The sequence below is a fragment of the Passer domesticus genome, chromosome 2, assembly GCF_036417665.1.
Source record: "Passer domesticus isolate bPasDom1 chromosome 2, bPasDom1.hap1, whole genome shotgun sequence".
Taxonomy (NCBI): domain Eukaryota; kingdom Metazoa; phylum Chordata; class Aves; order Passeriformes; family Passeridae; genus Passer; species Passer domesticus.
This window is the reverse complement of record NC_087475.1, coordinates 56,820,707-56,836,156: the sequence shown is the minus strand read 5'-3', so window position 1 is coordinate 56,836,156 and position 15,450 is coordinate 56,820,707. Positions and strand designations below refer to the sequence as shown.

Sequence of the window (15,450 nt, the reverse complement as noted above, 5' to 3'; positions counted from 1 at the left end):
TGAATCCTGTTACTTCCCTTTAGGATCAGTTTATTGAGTCACCATTTGTACAGTGCAAAGAAGTTCTGCATGAGATATATTCTCAACTTGAAAAGTAAGAAGCAGTTGTTTACTGGTTCAGCATGCACAGAACACAACTAAGATTTGATAATTTAATGAACTCTTCAGCTGAGCATTGGTTTCCTCACCAGTACTCTTAAGGCATGGTAGGAGTTTCTGTTGGCCTCATAGTCAGTCAGAAGGCTCAAGGACGCCTCTGTGACTTCTTGAAAAGGTTCTCAGTGAGGCCACTCTGATTGCCAGATGTCACCTGCTCTGTCACACTGGTGACACTGACAGTCTCAATTTAAAGCCCCGGTGATTCCTAGCTACTCAACTAGCTGTACAAGTTCCTTTTTTAGTATTTTATATTTGTTCATGTTAGTGCTTTTCTTCTTGGATGCTTGAGCCACTAATTATCTCTTCTCAATAGAGCTACCTCTGGCTGTAATTTTTTCTCTTATTTTTCTTTCCTCTTTTCTCACATGTCTCTGAATTAAGAACTTTTTCAGAAGCCAAGAACCAGATTATGCTGCTGGGCCAGATCATAGCTGGGTCTTGAACTCTTGGCTGTTGAGCACAATGGTAAGTAGTATTTACAATACAGCAGTATTTACAAAGAGGTTTATAAGCTTTATATGTAATTTTTGTCGAAGTGAAACGAATCAACAGGCAAGTAAAAGGCAAACAAGATATAAGCAGTTTAATTAAGATTTTGTAAAGTGAAAGCAAATATTGCTTCCCCTGAAATTTGTGAATCCGGAAGAACCTATTGAAGCAAAGATTCTTGAAATTTGAGGGTTTTCAATTTTTAGTGCTTCCAGCTTCAAAGTCATTAATTCTGACAAATACTTTTGATATGTCACAAGGAATAACATATTTTCAGCTAATGTAAACAAATTTCTAGTAGATTACTAAGTGCAATTGTTATGAGCAGGGAAGCTGGTGACTGTGTGCAGAAAAATATTTGAGTTTATTTGAAGTTTTCTTATTAATAAAAAAAGTTTGTATTTGAACAGTAACAAAAGAAGGAAAAAGAACCTCGATTTTTTTTTTCAGAGAAAATAATATCACAGACTCAGGAAAAAAGAAAAAACTAAAGCTATCACTTTATCTTAGCAGAATAGTTACAGCAAGTTCAAACTGTTCAGATTTGACAAAACCAGAAACATTTCTGTATATACATTTTCATAAATACATAGTATATACGTATTATATAATATATATATTATGCTGCAATTTTTCTATGAATAATATAGAGTGTTCAAAAATTGTCAAAGTTTTTTTTTTCTGCTTGTTTCTAGGGTTAGAAATACAAAATCAAATAGGAAGCAATTTCGCCCATTTAATTTATGTATTTTTTTTTGTTAATTGCTTTCCAAATCAGAGTATCTATTTGTAACTATGATAAAACCAGACTGCATTTCTCTTCATACAAAATAAACTCTTGAATGTTAAAGTAAAACCTTATTTTCTTCAAGTCAAATTTCCTTACTTTGCTAATAATGGGTATAGATTGGTGAGAAATGCTCATGTTCTCCACACAAGTAATAAGAAATAATTTTAAAAAATCCCAAAACGATTGTGTAAGCTAATCATCAGCAATCATCACATATAAAGATCCTAGTCTTAAAAATAATATTGATACTGATAAGTGTCTATTCAGATATATGTCTGAATAGACACCTGTCAGTATCAATATTGATACTGATATACTTCTATTCAGAAATTCCCGGTGAGATGATCAGCACCCTTTTGCTAGTACACCTCCTGGGTGAAAGATAACTCAACATATGGCTCATTTGTTTGGCTCACTGATTTTATTATCTTCACTTTTGCAAATGTTGCATATTGCATGGAATTACTGTTAATCTTCTTCCAGGTACCAGCCAACACCCTCCCAGTTCATGTTAAAGACCTCATCTCAGCTGCCTCCTTTGGAAAGAAGAATGCTGAAACTCTGAACAATGGGTGTAATGAAATATCATAACTCTTTTCTAGGAAGAATAATGTACAGTACCACCTGTGCTAGTAAAGCCATACTGAGCAAGATTTGTTATATTAAAAGCATGCAGCTGCTTCGGATTGCCCTGAAGCTCAGTGCTTTGGCTATTATTCTTTATAATTTTTTTAGTCTTTATTTACTGAGAGCAGCTTGATCTATTAAAATGTAGACATAGATATAAATATTTGTCTTTTTTTTTACTCAGAATTTTCTTGTTCCTTGTGGTCAAGTATCTCTCAGCAGTACCTGGAGCATCAATAGCATACAGCTAATGCAATCCTTTTTCCAACTGGGAACACAAGTGAACTCTTATTTTACTTTTTTTTTCAGAGCTGAAAAGACTGAAAACTCTGAACTATTGACTAATTAGCTGCACAACTATCATCTGCATTGTTTGGAGTAGCTCTAATGAATTTTCACACACTTTATTTAGCAACCTGCATAAGGCTTAAACTTTTTTTTAAATGGGAGCTCCAGACAGAACCAAGGGATATTCATCCTGTCTGTCTGTTCCTGAGTTTAGATGTAAATAAGGAAAGATTCACCAGCAATTCCTATCCCCCATGCTGGATAAATAAAGGCATATTTTCTGTGGCTAGGAGAACAGAAAAGGGCAGATGGAGCCTGAGAAGAGTCAGATGGGGGAGGTAGTGAAGGCCATGCATCAAAATCTTCTTTATAGTACAGAGTAAAAAAAGTTTATAAGAAAGGTGAATTATGTTAATATTGATACTGTTGTATATACCTGGATCTTACTCTAATCATATACCAATAAGGGCTTGAAATAAGTAAATCCCATATTTAGAGGCCCTATGTTAACATATTCAGACCTTCAGGCATTCAATGACCCATATTTCTCTACTCCACTTGTTATGAAGACATTAATTTCCTTTCCCTTCGTTATTAGGACTTATTGCTTGCTAAATATGAGAAAAGACACACAAAAATGTGATTGCTTCCTTGTGTTCCTGCCCTTCCCATGGGTGCTTTAAGAAGAGGTACTCCATACCTGCACAGCCAAAACACTTGAGCAATTCTTTAACACTCCCCCCCCCACCACATTAAAAAGTTAATCCTAGACTTCAAAGCCACATGTGGGCAGGAATAATATCACAGAAAGTGATTTCAAGATCTTATTATAGAACACGTTTTTTTCACTCTCACATACAGCATCCCTCTTGTCAAACACGCTGATGAAGATTACTTTCCACCTTAGCCTGGCCGTCACCTTTCCTACCTTCTGCATCCTTTTTGTAATTGTTGATCTGTGGTTGACTTTTCTGCTGCCATGTCCCTGAGGTAGTCATACTGCCTGGTCCTTTATTTCTTAGTATGTTCATGCCTATAAGAGCTGATTACCTAGGAGAAATTGCTCCATTTATCATGCCTAGTAATATGCAGGTTTCTATTATTTGGTTCCTGTTTTGGAGGGTGTTTGTGTTGTTGCTGTTTTTTTGGATAAATTTTTTAACTTTTTCTTGTTTAATTAAAGAGGAAAAAAACACCAAAATCAAGGCTAGCAACACAATGAAAAATCTTTGTCATCACCAGTAGGAAAATCATTACATGATCGCTGCATCATCAGAAAACAATCTAACCTCAATTTTCCTTCCATCATTGTGGTAAACACTAACATGTCAATAGCACAGTGACAGTAAGGATTCTCAAAAATATTTCCATTATACTGTTAATTTGTTGCTGTCTGTTTTGTCTGCTTATCAGCAGTATAATGTAAGTCAATTCCGAAAGAACTGTTAACTACTGCTGAAAATGATCTAGTATATTTAAAGAAAACCCCCAGAAATATAGAAAGCAAAATTTTATAGACTTTCAGGTATATCACTTGAAAGTTATGCCCAAATATATTAGTTTTAATAAACATAAGACCTTTTATAAAGGGAGACATTCCCACAGTATGTTCTTTGTCATACTTTCAATGACTACTCCAAACCTTTTATTCCTTCTTAATTTTCTTCCTCCTTCATAAAATCTGTTCTTCTGTGGGTGAGTTTTTCTTACCTTTCCTTGGTTCCTTTACTTATGTCTTCCTAATTAATTTGATATTATTCTGCGTTCCTATCTTTTTCAGATAGTTATCTCTCTCTAAAGTAACTCAGTAGTTACCTTTCCTTTATAATGTTTTTCTAGTCTCGTAGGTCTCAGTATAGCAATTCAGATAAACACAGCTAACAAGGAAGATGAAACTTTATGCAAAATGGAAATACAAATACTCATTGCCTAGAAAGAAATATTAAACAGTATTAACTTCTTTTACTATTTACTTTGCAACAGAAATCATCAAAGCCCATCAAGGGCATTATATGGGCAGGTTTGATACTTTGAGAACTTATTTACCATAAAATGTGTAAGCACCCCTGTTACATTTTTGAAGAGATTACAGATACTATTAATTTTCTTCAGGAAGCACTTGCCTGATTTGATTAATTTGAAGCAACTGTACTGTGCTTTCTATAACCTTTGCTATTATAAAGTGGTGAACCTTTGCTATAATTGCATTTCTTTAACCTGTTTACATATTGTGGTTTTGATTGTTTTCATGAGTTACAGTTGTTCTGAGCTCCTCCTCCTCCTCTTTGCCAGCCTTCTCAAGATGAGAATTATTTGTCTATTTTCCACAATTTTTTTTCCCTAAATTTTATTTTGGTGATATCCAACAACAAGGTGTCAGTTGTTAAAATCATGGTGCTAATAATGTCAAGGTCATGGGTTTGATCCCTGGAAAGGCCACTGACTTTAAGAGTTGAACTTGATGACCCTTGTGGGTCATTCTAATTCAGAATATTCTGTGATTCTGTGATTCTGAAATCAATAAAAACAAAGCCACAAATGATGTTTATCACAAATATATCACTATGCAGAATTCATGGACTTTAGAAGAAAATAATGTCTTGTAAATGAGATGGCTATAATAGACAAAAGTACGTCAGAAAATACAGATCAATGGTCAAATTATTTTTTCAAAAGAAACCTATGGGGCCATCAATTGGCACATTCCCAGTTGTCCAAAAATCTTTTAAAATCAGATCACCATTGTCTTAGTAAACCCAAAATACAATTTCCCAAATTCTAGAATTCAGTCCTCCCTCCATACAAGTTTGCCCAGGCAAGAAGCTAAGCATGCCATCACACTCTCTCTGCCCCAAGCTGACCAATCCTCAGCCAATCTCTGAGCAGCAGCCACCTTGTAAGATAAACAACACTTTCCCTCCCCCATTTATCCACACTTTCTTCACCTACCCTTAATTTTAATTGCTGAGCATGATATTTTAGGGTATTGAATATCCCTTTTACCAGTTTGGGTCAGCTGTCCCAACTTCTTGCTTACCCTCAGTCTATTTGCTCAGGGGACAGAGTGGTAAAAAAGAAAACTTTGATGCTGTGCAAGCATTTTTCAACAATGTGCTGCCAATGGCTTTAGGCACAAATCTAAACCACAGCACTATTTGGACTGCTATGAAATAAATTAATTTTGTCCCAGTCAGACAGAGTGTACCTATGTTTCTCAAACTTATCTGTAAATTTTGGAATGTCAAATGATGTTTACTTAATATACATCTTACCACTTCCTATACTGGCAGTTCACACTATCTGTTATTCTGTATTTATTTTTGTTCATTTCTGACATAAATTTCAATACCCAAATTATAATTAAGGTGTGCTGTGCTTGTGAGAATTCTTACTGTGACAAAGTGAAGAGTTTTTGTAAGCAAGAATTCATAGAAAATTAAACAAAATTTGAGATTTTAGTTTTGCTTTTTCATAAAAAATGAAAGAAAAACAAAGAAAAAACAACTTCCTACTATTATGAAAAACATTCAACCTTATTTGAACACTTTGGACTTCATTTGAATGAAGTATTCAGAAGGTCAGTACTGAACTCACTTAAGGACATCTAATATTTATTTTTATGGCGGGAGATAAAATCTGTCAAACAAAAGCTAAAAGGGCTTCATTTTGCTCTCTTGTTCTCTGTGGGCTCTGCAGAAAGATCAGTGGGATTATGCAGTGGTTACACTCTGTAATAAATCTGCTCATGCTAGCTTTATAATTTTTGGGGGTCACATTGGCTCAGATCAGTTTTTCTATCCAGCTGCTTTTGGTGCATTTTTTGGTGATTCTCTACTTGTCTATGCTTGTTGTCACTAAGCCAGAAGGTCTTCAGGTCATCTGCATCACTAAACAACTTCCATACAGTAAAATCTCTTAATTCTGCTCTAGACTTTGTGAGTCTGGAAACACCAGTTCCCATCATCTCAAAAAGCAATTTAATGCGTTGTTATTAGAGCTTATTGTAATCCTCATGAGAAGGGCAGACTTTGTAAGGTGTTGTTTAAGACACCATATATTGAACCTATGAAGAGAAATAAAGGATAATTTTGATAATTTTATGCTTCTTCAGGTATCAGGGAACCCCAAGTTCTTCTCCTAGCAATTCAGATCATGCTATGCAGCGGCCACCCATGGAGACGTTTGCGAATACATTGTTTTTTGCAGCTATTATAAGATTATCTTAACAAAAAACAATTCTGTGCACCAATTCTTGTGCTGAGCAAAAGGATGTTCTCACATGAACAGCTTCTTTACTTAAGTCAAAGGCAAGAGTATGTATGTGGCATAATTACCAAAGTCTACAGGGCGTTGCCTCAGAGCCCTCCATTGTATTCACTTTTTAAGGACATCTCTGCTCCCTCCAGAGGCTCAGGAGAGACCTTGCCACTCTCTGCACCTGCCTGAAAGGAGGCTGTAGCCAGGTGGGGATTGGTAACTTCTCCCAGCCAACCAGCAATAGGACGCAGCCTTATGCTGAGTCAGGGCAGGTTGAGGCTGGACATTAGGAAGAATGTCTTCACAGAAAGAGTTATTAGACATTGTAACGGGCTGCCCAGGGAAATGGCAAAGGCACAGTCTCTGGAGGTGTTTAAGGAAAGACTGAATGTGACACTTGGTGCCATGATCTAGTTGCAGCATGGTGTTCAGCCATAGGTTGGACTTGATGATTTCAAGTCATTTTCTTTTCCAACCTAGACAATTATGTGATTGATAATCCCCCATGCATCTGTTGCCAGGCTCTTTTCAACCACTGACTTTCCATTGTGCAAAAATTAAGAAAATGAAACAAGGAAATGTTTGAGTCATGGCTGCTTCTGTTTGCCCATGTTGCCTTTTTCTCTGTGAACACTTGAACCACACTCACATGCACACTTGCACAGAAGAAAACTTCCTACTGATAAAAGGAAACAAAATGCTTAAGTTTGTGAATTTATACAAAGTCATAGGAATGGAGTAAGTACTCACTTGAACTGAAAAATTCATGAAACTTTCTGGTCTTTTCAACATTTCATGAAGTCAGCAAATTTCTAATGCTTTATGATGTTTTTAAACATGACTTCAGGATTTTGCCTGGAGGTTTTTATTGCAAAAACTGCTAATCTGATTGGGAGGAGACCGAGATGCAACCCTGCTTTTACTTATTATTTATATAGAAAGACGCAGTAAACTTGTACCTTTTAGATGCCATATTTGCTTTAGACACTTTTTAAACAAACTCTACCAAAGTTCCTGGAATATCTTCTAATAGATACTGAAATTATTGAGATTAGAGTTTGGGAAATATTTTAAAACAGTCTAAAAAGTCAAAGCAATCAAAAGAGGGGACTTTTGCTGCCAACCTTTCCCAAAGCTGCATATTTTCTTGCCTCCCTGGTGCCATGGATTATTTTCCACATCTAGGCACACAGTACTTGTGAAGATAATGTACCCTTTTAAAGATACGTTAACATTTAATTTTAGATGAATAGGATATAATAAGGTTCCTTAAAGCAGAGAAGTTAGAATGATCTTTGCTGCTTCAGATTGCAATGCAAATATTTTTTACTTTCACTTTTTTCTTTTTTATATTTTTTAAAGTGGCATAGAAACCATTAGCAGCAGCATTTCTCACAACAATAATGATGGCAGCAATAAATTCCATGTTCCATCCTACCATTGATATGAAACACCTCATTTTTTTGAAGTTAAAACATCCAAAATAAACATTTAAAATTAATAGTTGTGGTTTGCCTTTGAAATTAGACCATCCATGTCTCCTATAAATTGATAAAATGGAACTTAATAAATCTAACTCTATCCAACTAGTTTCCTACTGGTTTTGATGGAAGAAAATAACCATATACAAAGGATCATCCAGTCTGCCTCTCATGCATATTAGTTTTTTTATAGCATTTCTCCCTCGAAGATGCACTGTCATATTAATATTTTCTGAAAAATCCCTTTGCCCAGGACTTTTCTCCTGGGAGGCTGAGTAGCCTCAAAAAAAAAAAGGAAAACAATTTTATCTCATTTGCTTCTTCTGTGTTTTGCTCCTTTGGAACATGTTTGGAGATTGTTTATCAACAGATGATTGTTTCATTGGTTTCTGGTGTGAGATGTTTTGACTTATTGGCCAACCAGTGCCAAGCTGTGTCGGGACTCTGGAGTCATGAGTTTTCATTATTATCTTTTTAGCATTCTATAAGTATCCTTTCTGTATTCTTTAGTATAATATAGTTTAGTATTTTTGAACATAATATAGTATCATAAAATAATAAATTAGCCTTCTAAGAACATGGAGTCAGATTCATCATTCCTTCCAGCATCGAGGCACGCCACAAATACAATAATGCACTTTTTTTTTCCATGGCTCCCCCAACCCTGTCCATGGCCCAGGGCCCCATTTCAGCTCCTTGGACCAATAACACTGCAGCCCTGGCCTGCCTGGCCATAGTCCCTGCAAGTCTCACCTGGGGATCATGTCCCAGCCCAGCCTTGGCCTGTACCCATCCCCATGGGCATATTGGATGCCTGGGGCTGGGGCAGCCCTTGCTGTCTCCAGTTAGTCGGCTATTCCCAAGCTGTACTGGTGTTTCCTGAAGTAAGAAAGGATTTAGGAGACAGATCAGGCAAAACTCCTATGTCTCCCTGTAGCTTCCCCAGAGCTCTGCAGAGAACTCTTTAAGAGGCAAAAAAAGAAATAAAAACATAATTTTCCTCCTCTGAATGAGTAATGAGTTCAGATCTGAAGAAAAAAGGATTTGCAGCAGCTCTGAAAGTTTTCCTAGCCCACTAGCTGTGGGGACAATTCCGAATCCACAAAACCTTTGTAAATTTACTACCCATAAAAATCCTGTTTTATTCCGGTTTCATTCCTTTCTACCTGCCTTCCTAATTTTATGAGCTCAAACTGCTTTTTTAATACTGCATTTTTATCAGTTAAGATAAATAAGGAGCTTTACGCTCTTGTTGATGAATACTTCCTCCCATGTGCTTCAGCGGATGTTACACTGAGGATGGGTAGACAACAACATGGGAAATGATCCCTGCATCCTATGCAAAAATCGTGCCTTATGAAGAGGTTTCTTGTGATGATGAAGAATTTTTACATAGCATCCATTTTGTCAACAAATTGAAGCTAAGCTATGAATTATCCAAGAGTAGCAATTAACCTGAATCTTGACTTATCTGTGAAATGATTTTTGAAGATCCCTTAAGTAGACAAAGACAATATTAATCCAATGCAATGGTACCAGCCAAGCCAGGAATATTTTTATAAGATGAGTTCTCTCATTTTCTTTTCCTGATCTCTAAAAGATAAACAAAAATAAGCCTGACACTAAGCCTGGCCAAATCACAACACAAAATATAGCTTTATTTACTCTCTGTCAGAACAAGTTTATACTGTGTAGAGTGATTTATAATTTTCTGCTGGCAGTAAATACTGTTTATGATAGAAAATATAAATTTTTATCTCAAATTATTACAGATAAATAGATTTTGTGTATTAACTCTAGAGAGATAATGAATGTAAGAAATAAAGTATGGTGATACTTTATAATGCAGCAGGAAAAATCAAAACAGTGAAAAATAAGAAGGAATTCAAACTCCCCTGGCTTCAAGACAACAGATTAATAGCAGCTAGAATAATAACTATTCTAATAGAAGTGCAGGGTGGAGCCTTTTTTGATCAAAATTAAAGGAGAAAGAAAGCGAAATGCATCACTATGTAAAAAGCCCACTACTGAGATGATATTTCAATAATAGATATTTTATTAAAATTTAAAAAAATAAATAGAAAATAATTTGAAACGTGACTATGAGATAAAATACCCAAAACTGAACATATACTCTATATATGTCTAGCATGGGCAGCATTTAAATGAATACTTTATACAAAACTGAGAAGGAAAATTTTGGCAGTAATGTTACTTTTGTATGGAGATAAAATATTTATATAGATATCATATATCTGTTGAGCTGGAGTTTCACCTGGAAGGCACAAGATCCAATAAATATTTATTTTTTGCAGAAGCCATGTTGTTACAGGAGAAAAAAAAATAAACTAAAATGCCAAAAAACCCAAGAAAAATTATATGAGTTAATTTTCTTATACTGCTTGAATATAGGAAACAAAATGTATTCCACTACTATAACTTATTTGTTGTTTCCACTTTTTTAATTAATCTAAAGCTAAAGTATGTGAAGATACCTCTTTGATGTTACTTGGAATATGAACATCACATAGAGGAGAGATGGAGTCAAATGTTTTTGGTTATCCTGGGTAACACATGGGACTGGCAGATATGGCCTAAACTATGATGTGACATCTTGAGATGGGCTTCTCTGATTCCTCCAGGTGCCTGTATGTGGGTAGCTGAAACAAGCCCAAATACAAAGATTCATTTTCATATTCCAGACACACAAACCCAATTTTGTTTAAATGAAAGTGTCTATCAGATAATTAAGTGAGATACAGATTTGTAGTAGTAAGAAATGCAATATGAGACTCAGTTCCTCCACATGTAGTTATCAGTTCTTATTTGAAATACTCCACCTCACCTGATTTCCAGCTGCAATTCCTGAGAATCCAACTCTTGAGCAAGGCCGAGATCATATCTACCATTCCTTGGTGCATATGCCCCTCGAAAAGTAATAGCTTTCTACACTGGCTCAGTCCTGGAACTCTATTCAACTCATGTCACCTATATAAAGAAAAAGAAATCTGAGATTCTGTGACTGAACAATTTTTTCTCAATTTATCTAAGGGAATGGATTTTACAATAAAGATGTTCTTGTTTCCTTTGCAGTTATTCCTCCCCTAGATGAACAGAAACCTCTTGTCTTTGAATCAATATGATTTCACTCTAAAGCTCTATTTTTCACATCAAAAAAATGAGTAATATTACAAAATAAGACTAATCTTAAAACCTGTCCCTGAAAAATTACGCTAGTATATTCCTTGTACAATTATGTTTTCAGTACTGTTCACTTCCTCTCTTTAAAAGTCAGTTATTTACCCCTGTGCTCAGTTTGGATAATAGATTTTCACAAGGAACCATATGAAATACTTTGTTAAGTACAGCTAGATTAAGCAATTTACATTCCTGTTGCCTAGGAAATCAATAGTCCTTCTGAAAACTGTTACCAAATTAGCCTATCACAATCAAAATTTCACACCTTATTTGTTAATCCTATTTGTGTCTTTACTTAACTTTTAAAGCATTTGCTGAACATTTTCAAACCACTGACAGCAGATAACATATTGTGTGATTACACTGACCACTCTCCCATTCTGTTAAATAAACATATTTTGTTTGCTTTTCTCCATTTGTTTGATTCTGCTGGGATTATTCCATTAACATCATCATTTACTGTGAACAAAATGGACAAGGTAGGCAGGAAACTGCTATTTAGACAGCAGCAAAGTAAACCTTATTTTCATCTTCTGCTGCATGCATTGACTGGTATGCATCCGGTTCTACTATTTTAAGGTTATTACTGGAATAAAGCTAGCAACTAACTTGAGTTTCTGTCCATTTCAATAAGTAGGAGCTATAAAGGTCTCTTTTAAATTTTAATACTGAAATAATTGTTTACATGAGAATTCAACAATACAGTGAGTGCTATACATGTCTTCTTGCACATACATTATTTCAAAATACGTGTTGACATAGTGTATTGGTCTTCATAATTTTCAGGTTTGTTTTCAGGCATGTTCTTAAACTCATGTTCATTACACACAGTCATAAATTTTATTTTGTATCTGTATCTAATTTCTCTATCTGCTTTCTTGAATTTATTTCAAGAAACTAAATTTAGGAAAGAGATAATTATTTTCAAAGATCTATAGAGGTTAAGGCTTTAGGATTAATGGGATCATTTTGTCAAGGCTGTGATATATTTGGGACCATTAAATTTCATCTTGTGTTGGTGTATGTTGAAAGTGAGCTGTGATGATCTGTATTTATTATTATTATTACTATTGATCACATTTGCTGTTGCACTACCCAAAGCCTAAACGAGAAAAGAACAACTCTGAGATCAGCATTATATGAACACAGACTATATGATGATCCATGTTTTGAAGAGCTTACGGTCAAGATATGAATATCCTGGAGTTGAAAAATGGAATGCAAAACACCCTATATAATAATTTTATGACACAAGTAGAAAAAAATCTATCTCTATTATTTAATTATGTTTTTTTCATAAGTTGGAGGAATGTAGCTGGAATTGAGCTGTAGGAAGGACCACGAACGCAAATGGACAGGCCAGTGAGACTGAAAGGAATGTAGGGTTGAAATGAAATTATTGTGGAGATATGGTACCCTTATTTTGTTTTTCCTCAGTGATTTAATATACTGACTGTTCAGCAAGATCAAAAAGAAGTTGCACATGAAAACCAATAACTAGTGTCCAACTGAATTTAGGATGCAGATGAATGAATCATCAAACATTTAACCTACTTGGCTCAGCAAGCAGCAGATAAAACAACCAGGTTAGATCCAGAAATGTTAGTTATGTAGTTCTACACCAAAATTAATAGATCCTGCTCTACAGTTTTCAGCAGCCATTTCATGTGAACAGCCATACTAATTCCAGACCAGGCTATATTTGTCTCCAGCCATCCTGAGCCTAGTAGAACCCATGTGATTAATGAATCTGTGACTAGCACAGACAGATACATAATTTGAAAAGTCATCTTGGACATCTCTATGAAATTTTGCACTAAATACAGGAGAGAAGAGGAAAAATGTCACAAACTTTGTGATTTTATGCTGAGAAAATCTCCAAGGCTGTGGATGAGGTGAGAAAAAGATGAATGACTGTTCCTATAGTCTGTCTGGATACTTGTTTGTCCTCTAACCTCTCACTTTGATGTCAAGAAAACTAAGCTAGGTCATAAAAAGACACTATGTGAGAAAACTAGAGAAAGATAAGTGAAAGAAATGGATTTTGCATTTAAATCAGAAAGCTGTTAAATCTGAGCTCAGTTCACAAGCTCATAGCACAGGTAAAAGAGAGCTCCTCAATCTCTGTGCAGCTCTTGCAAAAGTTCTATCTCCTATGCTTGTAAGTCTTTTCTTCTTGACAGAAAACTTCATGGTTTCTTTCAATTATAACAGCTGTCAAGAGAGGTCATGATTTCTGAAAAGAAAAGCTTGGGCCTTTGCTATGGAAGACTCTGAATATTAAGATAAACTGTAATGTGGGGTGATGTATTCAGAGACCTATGTGTCACTAAAAAGATGGGTTGATGAATTTCAAAACTTCTTTTTCAACACTTGCTTGGATTCATTCCCAGACATAATGAGTTGAAATAATAATGTCTGGAGGTGACGAATGTATGGCTTACTCTTGCAAGCTTTACTCCTAATATTCCACAGTTATTCTATGCTTAAATAGTGTAAAGGAGAATAGAATGTGGACCCATTTTATTTTTTCTTATTATTTTAATAATTCAAATAAGAACATAACATTTTAATCTAACTCTTCCTACAGCACATTTGTTAAATCTGGTTTCTGGAAAAATCTAAAAATTTTGATAATTCAGCATTTGCAGCTGCAAATGTCATTGAGTTAAAATAAGTGAAGATCTTGTACAGATTTAAAAAAATAGTGTTTCTATTACTTGCTTTGTTATTACTTGCTAATATGCAAGAGGAAATAATAACATAGAAAAAAAGAATAAATTGTGCACATCCAAGATACCTATTGAAAGTCTGCAGCAGTACATTGTACAATATTGTTATCTCTATAGCAAATACATATTTCTGCAAAAAAAATTTATCTGTTTTGGAAAAAATTGTCTTCAGTTTCCTTGTTCCAATTTATTTTTCCGCATTTAAATATGACACCTCTGACTTGACTTGTAATTAATATTGCTTTGAAAATTTATATTATATGTTTATTTGAAAGGACTTATGGTGGAACTAGAAACTGATAAGATTCAACTAAACAAAGGGAAAAATGTTGACTTGAGTGGAATGGAATGGAACGGAACAGGATAGAATAGAATAGAATAGAATAGAATAGAATAGAATAGAATAGAATAGAATAGAATATTTTTAATTTTTGAAGAAACTAACAAGGATCACCAACTACCTCTCTAGGAAGCCTGTTTGATGACCCTCATGGTAAAGAAACGCTTTCTAATGTCTGGTCTGAACCTTCCCTGACAGAATTTTGAGGCACTCCCATCCATCCCGTCACTGGATCCCAGGGAGAAGAGATCCACAATGAGCAGCTGTTTTCAAGCAATGGGTGGTTTCCATTTCTCTTGGGCAAATTTTGCCCTGCCTTAAGCTACTTCAACTAGGACCAATTTCTTCATCAAAGTCAACTTAATTTAGAATTATAACCAGACCCACAGATGTCTTCATTAACATTTTAGATAAAATCAGACAGACATTGATGTTCTGATTAGTGAAATTAGCGCTAACTATTATATTTCTTAATGACTAAGTATGGAAGTGGTAGAAACTGAAACAGGTTGATATTCTAAGTTCAGGAGACAAATGGAAATCACTGCATATCAGAAACGATATATATTTTTTCAGTGATATTCTGGAATTATCTAGTGTATTATTTAAGACAGCATGTTTTATGCTTAATGAATTAAATATTTCACAGTTGTTCAAGCACCCTGCTAGAATCCCTATTTAGACAGATTAACACAATGTTTTGAGGACCAATTATATAGTCCAGGGGCTGAAAAAGAATGAGGAATTGAGTTCTGCTTAACTGAAATGCCAAAATGAATTACTGGTTGTATCATAGTTGTCTTCAGAAACTTTTTCCCCATTTTTGGCCAAAAGTCAAGGAGGCCAGTTAGCCTCACAATTTTTATTCATTTTTAAAAGCAGCCAGATCTCAGCTAATCTTGCACCGTGTGATTTATGTCTTAAGTTTTGGATTGGATGACAAATGTTTCCATTTCTTTGAAGGTATTTGGATTCCAAGTTTTATCTTTTTCTCGTGATGGTCAACATTACTAGCTGTCTTAGTTTAATATTGCTATGAAAACACCATAGTCACCCTATGTATTCCTAAACTAAGGGCATAAGAGAACA

At 34.9% G+C, this 15,450-nt stretch overlaps 1 long non-coding RNA gene across 1 annotated transcript; it reads left to right on the top strand.

The window, feature by feature from the left end:
* The first annotated feature begins 316 nt into the window (after nucleotides 1-316).
* Nucleotides 317-2,040, top strand: LOC135295440 (uncharacterized). The gene is made up of 3 exons (XR_010357538.1): nucleotides 317-419; nucleotides 541-624; nucleotides 1,922-2,040. It is a non-coding gene; the product is annotated as an uncharacterized LOC135295440 (long non-coding RNA).
* The last annotated feature ends 13,410 nt before the right edge of the window (nucleotides 2,041-15,450 follow it).